The sequence below is a fragment of the Malania oleifera genome, chromosome 7 (assembly GCF_029873635.1).
Source record: "Malania oleifera isolate guangnan ecotype guangnan chromosome 7, ASM2987363v1, whole genome shotgun sequence".
Taxonomy (NCBI): domain Eukaryota; kingdom Viridiplantae; phylum Streptophyta; class Magnoliopsida; order Santalales; family Ximeniaceae; genus Malania; species Malania oleifera.
In genome coordinates, this window is record NC_080423.1 from 60342079 (window position 1) to 60354366 (window position 12288).

Genomic DNA, 12288 nt, shown 5'->3' on the forward strand with positions numbered 1-12288 from the left:
CTGGTTAAATTTCTTGAAATAATTGTGGGTATTTTTGTTTCATCTATTCCTCGGACTCCCAAGAAGCCTCTTCCACTGTGTGATTCCTCCACAAAACTTTTACCAGAGGAATGTTTTTGTTACGAAACTCTTGCACTTTCCTATCCAGAATCTGTACTGGTACCTCCTCACACACCAGTGAATCACTGAGCTATAATTCACCATAACTGATAATATGAGAAGGGTCTAGGACGTATTTCCTCAACATAGATACGTGGAATACGTCGTGAATTCTGAATAACACAGGCGGCAAAGCTAGCCTATAGGCTACTGGCCCCACTTTCTTTAGGATCTCAAATAGACCGATAAACCTAGGGCCAAGTTTACCCTTTCTTCCAAACCTCATAACCCCTTTCAACGGAGCTATCTTCAAAAATACATGGTCACCAACATCAAATTCCATATTCCTGCAGCGATTATCAGCACAACTCTTCTGTCGGCTCTGAGCTACACTGATTCTTTCTCTGATGAGTTGAACCTTATTACACGCTTGCTGAACAAGTTCTGGTCCCACTACTCGCCACTCACCCACTTCATCCCAAAATAAAGGAGAACGACATCTCTCACCATATAGTGCTTCAAACGGTGTCATGCCAATGCTGGTCTGATAACTGTTATTATACGTAAATTCCACCAGCGGCATAAACTGAGTCCAACTACCCCCAAAATCTAGCACGCACGCTCAAAGCATATCCTCTAATATCTGAGTTGTCCTTTCAATCGACCCATCTGATTAAGGACGGAATGTCGTGCTAAAAAATAACTAAGACCCTAAAGATTCCTATAAGCTTTTCCAAAAATGTGATGTAAAGTGTGGGTCTCGATCTGACACAATAGATACTGGCACCCCATGAGAATGAACTATTTCCTGAATGTAAATCTCCGCCAACCTGTTGAGGGAGTAGCTGATCTTGATAAGCAAGAAGTGGGCGGTCTTAGTTAAACGGTCAACAATCACCCAGATCGCATTTTGGCTGGGCAGCGCCATCGGCAGTCTTAACATAAAATCCATAAGTATATGATCCCATTTCCACTTTAGGATAAATAATGGTTGCAACTGCCCTGCCGGCCTCTAGTGCTCAGATTTTACTTGCTGGCACGTCAAACATTGCACTACGTACTCAACAATTTCTTTCTTCATACCACTCCACCAATACAACTCCCACAGATCCCTATACATCTTTGTACTGTCGGGGTGAAATGTGTACAAAGATCTGTGAGCCTCCTCTAAAATAGTTTTCCTGATATCACTATCGACAGGAACGCATAATCCGGAACAGAACCGAAAGCTCCATCGTCTGCAACACTGAATTCCTCCCCCTGACCACTCTGCACTCTGTCCATCACCTTTGCTAACTCTTGGTCGTCTTTCTGAGAAACTTTAATTCTTTCTTGCAGAGTAGGTTGTACTACTAAACTGGCAATGTAAGCCTGAGAACCACTCTCAACTAATTCAATGCCGAGTCTCTCCAGATCCATAACGATTGGTACTAGACCTCTATTGCCGTCAACATGGATTGCCTCAATTTCCTACTCAATGCATCAGCTACCACGTTTGCTTTCCTTGGGTGAGAACTAATGGTACAATCAAAATCCTTAATTAGCTCCAACCACCTTCTCTGCCTCATATTCAATTCCTTCTGCGTGAAAAAGTACTTCAAACTCTTGTGGTCAGAAAAGATCTCACACCGCTCACCATACAGGTAATGCCTCCAAATATTCAATGCGTGTACTACTACAATCAATTCAAGATTGTGGGTAGGGTAGTTCTTTTCATATTATTTTAGTTGCCTGTATGCATATGCCACCACCCTACCATACTGCATCAACACACAGCCAAGTCCTTTCAAGGACGCATCACTGTAAATGACAAAACCTTCGCCGCCTGACGGGATGATCAACACTAGTGTTGTGACTAGCCTCTGCTTCAATTCCTGAAAATTCTGCTCACAGCTGTTGTCCCACTTGAATATGGTGTTCTTCCTAGTCAATCGTGTCAAAGGCCCTGATAATGTTGAGAACCCTTCAACGAAACAACGGTAATACCCAGCTAGCCCTAAGAAACTCCTGGACATTCCTCGGTCTAGCCCAATTTACTACTACCTCAATTTTACTGGGCTGCACAGAAATACCATCTCCAGAAATAACATGCCCCAAAAACATGACTTTCTCAAGCCAAAATTCACATTTACTGAACTTGGCGTATAACTTCTTCTCCCTGAGCGTTTGTAGAACCTGCCTCAAGTGCGTCTAATGCTCCTCATAGCACCTTGAATAGATCAATACATCATCAATAAAAACAACAACAAATTGATCTAAATAGGGATGAAAAATCCTATTCTTCAAATCCATAAATATAGTAAGAGTATTTGTCAGACCAAATGGCATAACAAGAAACTCGTAATCCCCATACCTGGTGTTGAAGGTCGTTTTCGAGACGTCTTTTGCTTTCACTTTTACATGATGATATCCTGATCTGAGGTCAATCTTCGAATACACTCGTATACCCTGGAGCTGGTCAAACAAATCATCTATACGGGGTAGAGGATATTTTTTATTTATTGTCACTTTATTAATCTCCCTATAATCTATGCACATCCTCACAGACCCGTCCTTCTTCTTCACAAATAGTACTGGAGCTCCCCACGGAGATACTCTAGGTCGTATGAAGGCCTTATCAAGCAGATCTTACAACTGATTCTTCAATTCTACCAATTCTGTTGGCTCTATTCGATAAGGTACTTTGGAAATCGGCGTTGTACCTGCAAGTAGATCAATGGGAAAATCTACCTCGCGATTAAGTGGCAAGCCTGGTAATTCATCCGGGAACATATTTGTAAACTCTTTTACTATAGGCATGCTAGCAAGTTTCAATTCATTCTTTGAAATCTCCTTCATAACTGCTACAAACCCCTTACAACCACTTAGTAGTAGTCTGCTGGCCTAGATAGCTGAAACTAGCTGAGGTGGGGATTGCACTCGCGACCCTATGAACTTGAATTCCACTCGTCCCGGAGGTCTGAATATCAATTCTTATGAATGGCATCTATGCTGGCAAAATTAGCTACTAGCCAATCCATGCTGAAGATTACATCGAATCCATAGATATCTAGCACTATCAGATCAATAGATAGAATTTCCCCTTGAATATCAACTGAACAATCCCGGAGCACCCTACTACACCTCACTACCGACCCAGTTGGTGTAGATACCAATAGTTCAGTATTAAACAATTGTGTTTCTGCCCACATAGTCTAACGCACCCTGAAGACACAAACGAGTGTGTGGCTCCTAAATCAAATAATGCAATAACTTTAAAAGAAAGCATACTAACCATACCTGTCACCACGTCGCCTGCCGTCTCAGCATCACCCAGCGTCAGAGCGAACACTCTAGTTGGAGCCGTATTCCTCTGCTGGCCCTCTCGTGGCGCCTGATAACCTCCCGGGTATGGTCTGGGGCTAGGAGCTGCATCTAGTGGTATAGAGCAGTTTCTCACCATATGTCCCGGTCTACTGCAGCGATAGCAAATCACCCCACTTGCTCGACACTCTCCATAGTGTCTCTTACCACAAGTACGAAAAACAGGAGGACCCTGTGCTTTCTGAACCTCGCGACCTCCAGTCTCCTGCCTCCGCCCTCTACCATGGTTTCCTCTCCTCCACTGACCCTATCTAGGACCCTGCTGGTAGCCTGAAGATGCAGATCTCTTCCTCTATCCCGGCTCCTCTACATCCAAACACTCACCAACCTCTAGCAAGGTTGCTCTATTGACCAACTCATCAAAATCTTGGATCCACAACACTACCATCTACTTAAAGATACCTCGCCTCAAACCTCTCTCAAACTACCTCACCTTTTTCGCCTCATCAGGTACAATATACGGAGCAAAATGAGAGAACTTGATGAAACGGGCCGCATACTGCTGGACTGATAATTGTCCCTGCTTCAAACTCAGGAACTCCTCCACTTTAGCTTCCCTGATAGTAGCTAGAAAATATCTATCAAAGAACAATTCCCTAAACTGATCCCAAGTCATGGCTATCGGCGTAGTTCTCTGCTGCTCCAAAAGTCTCACAACGGTCCACCATCTCTTGGCCTCTCCTGTCAGTCTATAGGTGGCAAAGAGGACCCTCTACTTTTCGATACACTGCAACACAACCAAGACTTTCTCAATCTCCTGTATCCAGTTCTCAACGGCTACAGGATAGACTCCTCCTGAAAAGACCAGAGGATTCATCTTCGTAAACTTCTCGATAGTGCACCCATAGCCAACCGATAGACCACCCTGCTCCCTTAAGCTCCTAGAGATCTTAGCAATAACCTATTGAGCCACGCTACGTAATACCACATCAGAGTCTGTCCCACCTGCACCTGATGGCCCTGCTCCATCACTGCCGCTTGCATAGGCACTACCTTATCTTAGATCCATCCTAAAAAATAACAATTGCAACTTAGTAACCCTATCCTTACAGTTTACTCACTTAACTTAACCTCTTATCTCAACACTCTCAGCTTATTTCTAACCCCAAGTCCTAGGAACATAACCCGACAATAGTTTACTATGGTTTTCCTGGAATCGTCACCCCAAGAAAAGCACAGAAACCATCACGGAAGTCCTGTCTCTAGACTATAGAACAAAACCTTAAATCATTTCCTAAACTTTGGTATTGTTTCCACTGCATTCTAAAGTCTATAGAACCTAGCAACCTAGGCTCTGATACCAAACTGTAACGTTCTGCTTAATTCCCACATATTATTATTATTATTTTTTCTCTTGAGTAATACAAATCAATATAATATATCCAGAAGATCATGATCAACCTAAACCCATGGGTACCAGGGATATAACAGAAACACATACAAAAACCTAAGCTGCAAAAAACATAAAATCATAATACCATAAACACAAAACCATCCATCTCAATACCAGAGTTCTACATCCATTATATTTAGGTATATACATCCCAAAAAGAAAAAACCTAGATACATCTCCCATAAAAACCTAACCGTCCCTACCAAAACTTACCCTTCAAAGAGGGCAGATCAGCAGTACTATATCAGCGGAGCTTTATCCGCTCTTCTATCAGGTGCTCCTGAAATGTTTATGAAATTTTAGGGTGAGACACCTCTCAGTAAGGGAAATAAACTAATACTAGTGTGTGGCAACATGAGTATTCCGTGTTATACATAAACCATAAATAAACATACTTAGTAAACGGTTATATCATATCTGGGAAAAACATGTATCATCATAGCATGGTAGAATACTGCATTTTTCATAAACATAATTCATCTCGTATAACAATAACAACCCTAGTAGGTTAGCTAACTGTTATCATGTATTAACCCCACATGACTGGGTTGTGTGGCCTGTATGCAAGACCTGACAATGGTTGGCCAACCACTACCAAGTCAATAGTACAGTCTATAAGTCCGATGGATCTGCCAGACCTAGTCCGTACACTAGGGGTGCTCACACTTCTTAAAACCACATCGACCATCCAACCTCACGCCACTCCATACAGCAGTGTTAACACAAATATCATGATGAATCATGAACACATAGCATCGGTACCGTGCAAGTACTAGCCTAAACCAAGCCAAACAGGTTCTGATAACACATGACATATAATGAAATTGTGATATATGGATATTTCATACCATGAATTGCCAAATCAATATCATCATGTCATTTTGCATATATACATATATCATGAAAATCATCGGCCCATACACCGGTATTTCACATTTTACCATAGCTCGGCCCGTACGCCGGCAAATCATACTCATAGTTCGGCCCGTATGTCGGAAAACATATCCATAGAACGGCTCATACACCTAAAACGAAGATCTGATCTATAGATATTGTAAAGAATCCTTCCATGATCCTCGTGGTAACTTCGGATCAATGATTCTCGCGACGAACAGCGAAGAAATCTAGAGATGGAGAGTTGGTTGAGTTTCTAGAGAGATAGAGAGAGAAAATGAGATTTCTTAGCTGAGAAGTAATGAAAATATCTATTTATAGTACCTTTGACTCAGCCATCCTCGTCGACGAATGTCGTCCTCATCAACGAGCCTATGTAGACACCTTGTCGACGAAGCGGTGACCTCGTCGATGAGCCTGAGATTTCTGGTTTCTCGAAACCTCTCGGCTTCTCCTCGTCGACGAGCCTCTGAATTTCGTTGATGAGAAGCACATGGACTTCGTCGACAAACTCTGGCTTCGTCAACGAAGCCTACCAAATTCCCAATTTGCCCCTCTATTAATTAATTAAACCCACCTATCACTGTTTGGGTTCTTACAATCCTTCCCTGATCCTCGTAGTAACGTCGGATCATCGATTCAGGCAACAATCGGCGAAGAAATCTAGAGAAAGAGAGAGTGAATTTTGAGTTCTTAGAGGGAGGGAGAGAGAATTTCCATTTCTTAGCTAGGAAGCAACCCAAATGGATATTTATAACACCTTTGACTCGACCAACCTCATCGACGAGGCAGCGTCTTCGTCGACGAGTCAATGTAGATGGTTCATCGACGAAATGGTGGCCTTGTCGACGAGGCTGAGATTTCAAGATTCCCAAAACCTTTCAGCTTCTCTTCATCGACGAGCTCCTGTATTTCGTCACCGAACAGAAAAAGGCCTTCGTCGACGAACTCTAGCTTTTTCGACGAACTCTACTCAATTACTATTTTACCCTTCTCTTTATTAATTTATTTCATATATCACAGTTTAGGTTCTTACAACCTCCCCTCCTTACAAAAATTTCATCCTCAAAATTTGTATTCTCTCATTTACGAACTCATTCACACAACCAAAACACACTCGACTCTAGAAAGAACTGGAGGCCATTTACAACATAGCCCCGTCACAATAAATATACATACCCTCACTTATGGTGGAGGAATACCGTGGTTGCATATATAAACCATCTCATGAGTTTACAATAACACACACGCCCTAAGACTAACCACCTATCCTAATACCACAAAAGAGTAATACACACATACTTAAAACAACTGTGGATACTTTCAGCGCATCTCTGCTTCTAATTCCCAAGAAGTTTCCTCAATCCCGTGATTCTGCCACAATACCTTTACTAACGGTATGTCCTTGGTACATAGCTTCTGAACTTTATGGTCTAGAATCTGACCGGTACCTCCTCGTACGCTAAAGTATCCCCAATTTCCAAGTTCTCGTAACTAATAACATGAGATGGATTTGATACGTACCTCCTCAACATGGATACATGAAACACATCATGAATCCTCGAGAGTGCTGGGGGTAGTGCAATCATGTAGGCTACCGGACCCACTCGCTCAAGAACCTTAAATGGTCCGATATACCTCAGGCTTAGCTTGCCCTTCTTCCCAAATCTCATCACCCTTTTCATTAGAGGGATTCTCAGGAATATCTTACCCCACCTCGAATTCTAACTCACGGCGGCGAACATCCGCATAACTCTTCTGCCAACTCTGAGCCAATTTAATCCTCTCTTGGATCAAACCCACCTTCTCAGACGCCTGCTGCACGAGTTTAGGTCCTAACACCTGACGTTCACCAACCTCATCCCAATATAGAGGAGATCGATACCTCCGACCATACAGAGCCTTGAACGGTGCCATCCCGATACTAGCCTAGAAGCTATTGTTATAGGCAAACTCTACTAGTGGCAAAAACTGCATCCAACCACCACCGAAGTCTAACACGCAAGCCTGTAACGTATCCTCCAAGATCTATATTGTTCTTTCTGACTGTCCATCTGTAACATCCTCAAAATTTCTCCATTTTTTTTATATCCATATAACCATACCTAAATAGCAGAAACATAAGTCATACAACCACATATACTATACAATACCAGAATTCTGTACATACAGACCATATCCATATACAATAACTCCCTCCAGTATAGTCTACCCCCCAAAAAATACTAAACCCTGTCATAAACTTATCCTACAACCAAGGTAGGCAAGTCAACTCTCTATCCGCGAGCCTGATCTACTCGCTTAGCTGGCTCACCTAAAAAACGGTAAAGTAATAGGGTGAGACGATGCTCAGTAAGTGGAAATATGTTATTACTAGTGTGTGGCAACCGAGTCGTAAAACTATAACGTTAATATATATAAAACTGCATGATTTGGAAAATATGTAAAACACATGTATAGTAGCTTAAAACATTTATATCATCTGAACTTTCTATCATTCACACTGCTATATCATACTATATACAACAAAAGCTGTAAAACTGTATACATATAAATAATTGTGCTCTTTCCTTGGGACTTTACATGTCATGATTTAACCCCTCATGACAGGGTTGTGCGGTCCGTAGGCGGGACTTAACCTGGTTGGCCCTCCAGCTAAGTCATCATACTCTATACTACCTCAGCCCAGCCAAAATGCACCCACTCCTAAGCTCAGGACTAGCTGCTAGCTCGTCTAACCGACCCTCTCAACCCAGCGTTCTGGGGAGCTTCATCCTCTCCAAGCACGGTTAGACGGTACCCACACACTATCTAAGATATGTAGTTGCACTCTATCTGTATATAGCAACGGTACCGTGCTCTGTAAACTATATATGTCTGTAATATTTCCACAGGGATTTGATACTATATAAGTACATTTATATATATATATATATATATATATATCTTTGCTGTTCTCATCATGTTTCCCAATTAACCATAATGCTATAATTCTGTACTGTAAATACTATAATATCTAAGTAACTATAGTATTTTGATGCTATAACTATATAATTCGTCTTTATAAACTGTCTGTATAATTTGTTTGTATAAACTGTGCAATATGGTATTTAGGAAAACATGGCATTCTATAAATACTGTAATATACTAAACTGAATAAAATCTATATAAATCTGTCTGTTAAATATCTATGAATATTTGTATATATATATATATATATACTATATAACATGATATGCTGAAACACTGTATAAATTCCACATCAAGTAAATACCTATTCAGACCACACAAACATTAAAACTCTTATTTTGTAAAAACTGTATAATAAACTAGTATATATATATATATATATATATATATATATATATATATATATATATATATATGCATCTATAAAATCTCTGTTAACATTCTTAAAACTCCTAACATAGCATATTTCCCTTACCTTAAATCTGAAAAGCCTCTCACTGAACTCTAGCCCTACACCCGCAGGGTTCTCCACTCAACACCTTGAAAACAACATCCCCTAGAACAAAACATCAGTATTTTCTTACCTACAACATTTCTTAAAACTACGAGAAAGGCATAATCTAAATAAAATGCCTCACCCTGGATTTGGAAAGAATTCCAAACCAACTTCTCCCACGATCAGCTCCAGCAGACTTGCAGAGAACTTCGTCATGAGTGTCGAGGTGACCTCAGATCTTCAATTCAGTGAGAAATGGGGCCAGAATCAAAGAGAGAAGGGGAGGGAAACGTAGAGAGAGAGTGGACAGATTTCTGTGTTGAATTTTCATTAAAAATCTGGGTTTTCACTATTTATAGAGCTAAATTCGTAGACGAGACACGTCACCTCAACGACGAGTCCTTAAGTAATTTCTTCGACGAACCCTACCTTCTCGTCGACAAAATTCAAACTACCCAAAAACCCCTCTCAGCATCTTCTTGTCGACAAAGAGTGGCTTCGTCGACGAGACCTACTTATGAGCTCATCGATGAACTCCCTGTGTCTGTCGACGAAGCCCTATGTAAAACTTCTAGGTTATTACGTCCAAAGTGCAATGTCGTCGACGAAACCTGCTGCCTCCTTCTATTTCTTTTTCCATTTCCCTCCCTCTTTATTATTTAAATACCATTGTTCTTCAGGTCATTACACCATCAGTCTAGGGGTGGAACAATGTACTGAAAGTAAGCTTCGTCCCCATTGCTTCCTACAATCTCTTCCAAAAACGAGAGGTAAACCTCAGGTCTCGATCTGACACAATGGACACCAGCACCCCATGCATTTTAACTATCTTCTGCACGTACACGTCCACTAGCCTACTCAAAGGGTAGCTAACCTTCATCGGTATAAAATGAGCAAATTGTGTCAATTTGTCCACGATCACCCAAATGGCATTCTAGCCGTGAAGTGTTGGCGGCAATCCAGTCACAAAGTCCATGAAAATATGCTCATATTTCCATTCTGGAATAGCTAAGGGCCGTAACGGCCCTGCCGACCTCTAATGTTCAGCTTTCACCTACTGACACGTCAGGCACTGCTCCATGAACTGAGTGATGTCCATTTTCATACCACTCCACCAGAAAGTCTCGTGCAAGTTCCAATACATCTTCGTGCTACCAAGATGTACCATATATAAAGAATGATGTGCTTCCTCAAGAATCGTCCTTCTGATCTTGTCGTCGTTTGGAACACACATCCTGGTTCCAAACCTCAACACACCTCCCTCAGAGATGTTAAAATCCGCAGCCAACCCCTATTATTACTTTCTACACATTCTCAATTAACTCCGCATCACTAGCCTGCGCAGCTTTAATACGCTCAAACAAAGTCGGTTGGATCACCAAACTAGCAATGAAAGCCTGATGATCTCTGGCCACCAACTCAATGCGAAGGATTTCTAGATCGCGTCTGATATGATGCTGAGCTACAAACACAGATACCGCCACATGCTCTAACTTCCGACTCAACGCATCAACCACCACATTGGCTCTTCCAGGGTGATAGCTAATGGTGCAATCATCATCCTTGATCAGCTCAAGCCACCGTCTCTTCCTCATGTTCAACTCCTTCTATGTGAAAAAGTACCTAAGGCTTTTGTGGTCAGTAAATATCTCACACTGTACACCATACAAGTAATGTGGCCAGATCTTCAGAGCATAAACTACCGCAGCTAATTCCAGATCATGCATAAGGTAATTCTTCTCATATTCCTTGAGTTGCCGAGAAGCATATGCTATTACCTTACCCTATTGCATAAGCACACATCCCAAACCCTTCAGAGACGCGTCACTATAAATCATAAAACCGCCATCCCTCGAAGGAATGGTCAAAATCGGACAGTAACCAGACGATGCTTCAACTCCTGAAAACACTGCTCGCAATCCTCTGTCCACTTAAACTTCACCCCCTTCCTGGTCAATCGTGTCAGAGGCCCAGACAACTTAGAGAATCCCTCTACAAACCAACGATAGTAACCCGCCAGTCCCAGAAAACTTCAAACCTCCTGTACACTCTTTGATCTCGCCCAATCGACCACAACTTCAATCTTGCTAGGATTAACTGAGATACTGCACTTAGACACCACATGGCCTAAAACTGCGACCTGATTCAACAAGAACTCACACTTCTTTAGCTTGGCATATAGCTTCCTTTCATGCAAAATTTGTAATACCAACCTCAGATGGTTTTCATGCTCTTCCGGACTCCTCGAATATACCAGAATGTTGTCGATGAATACCACTACGAACTGGTCCAGGTACTTATGGAAAACCCTGTTCATCAGATCCATGAACATTGTCGAAGCATTCGTTAACCCAAAAGGCATGACTAAGAACTCGTAGTGGTCATATCTGGTTCGAAAAGTAGTCTTCGCCACATCCTCAGATCTAACCCTCACCTGATGATACCCTGATTGTAGGTCAATCTTCGAAAAGACTTGCGTTCCCCTGAGATTGGTCAAAGAGATCATCGATTCGAGGCAAAGAGTAACAATTTTTCTCAGTCACCTTGTTGATCTCACGGTAATCAATGCACATACGCATCGACCCGTCATTCTTCTTTTCAAACAAACTGTAGCTCCCTAGGGCGAAACACTCAGTCGGATAAAGCCCTTGCCCAGTAATTTCTACAACTGCTCCTTCAACTGCTGAAGTTCTGCTAGAGCCATCCTGTATGGAGCTTTAAAGATCAGTGCCTTGCTAGGAAGTACCTCTATTGCAAACTCCACCTCACGATCCAGAGGTAAATTGGGTAAGTCTTCTGGAAACACATCTGGGAACTCGCTAACCACTCGAATATCCTCGAGCTTCAACTCATCCCGCGTTGGTTCCTTCACACAATCTAGGTACCCCTGACATCCGTCCAATAGTAGCCTCCTCGCCTGTAATGCTTATAGGACCTATGGCGTCAAACGCACACACGAACCCACAAACTCGTACACCTGCTCCTCAGGAGGTCTGAATACTACCACCTTTCCACGAAAGTCGATCACAACATAATTGGAGAATAACCAATCCATCCCCAATATGACATCAAA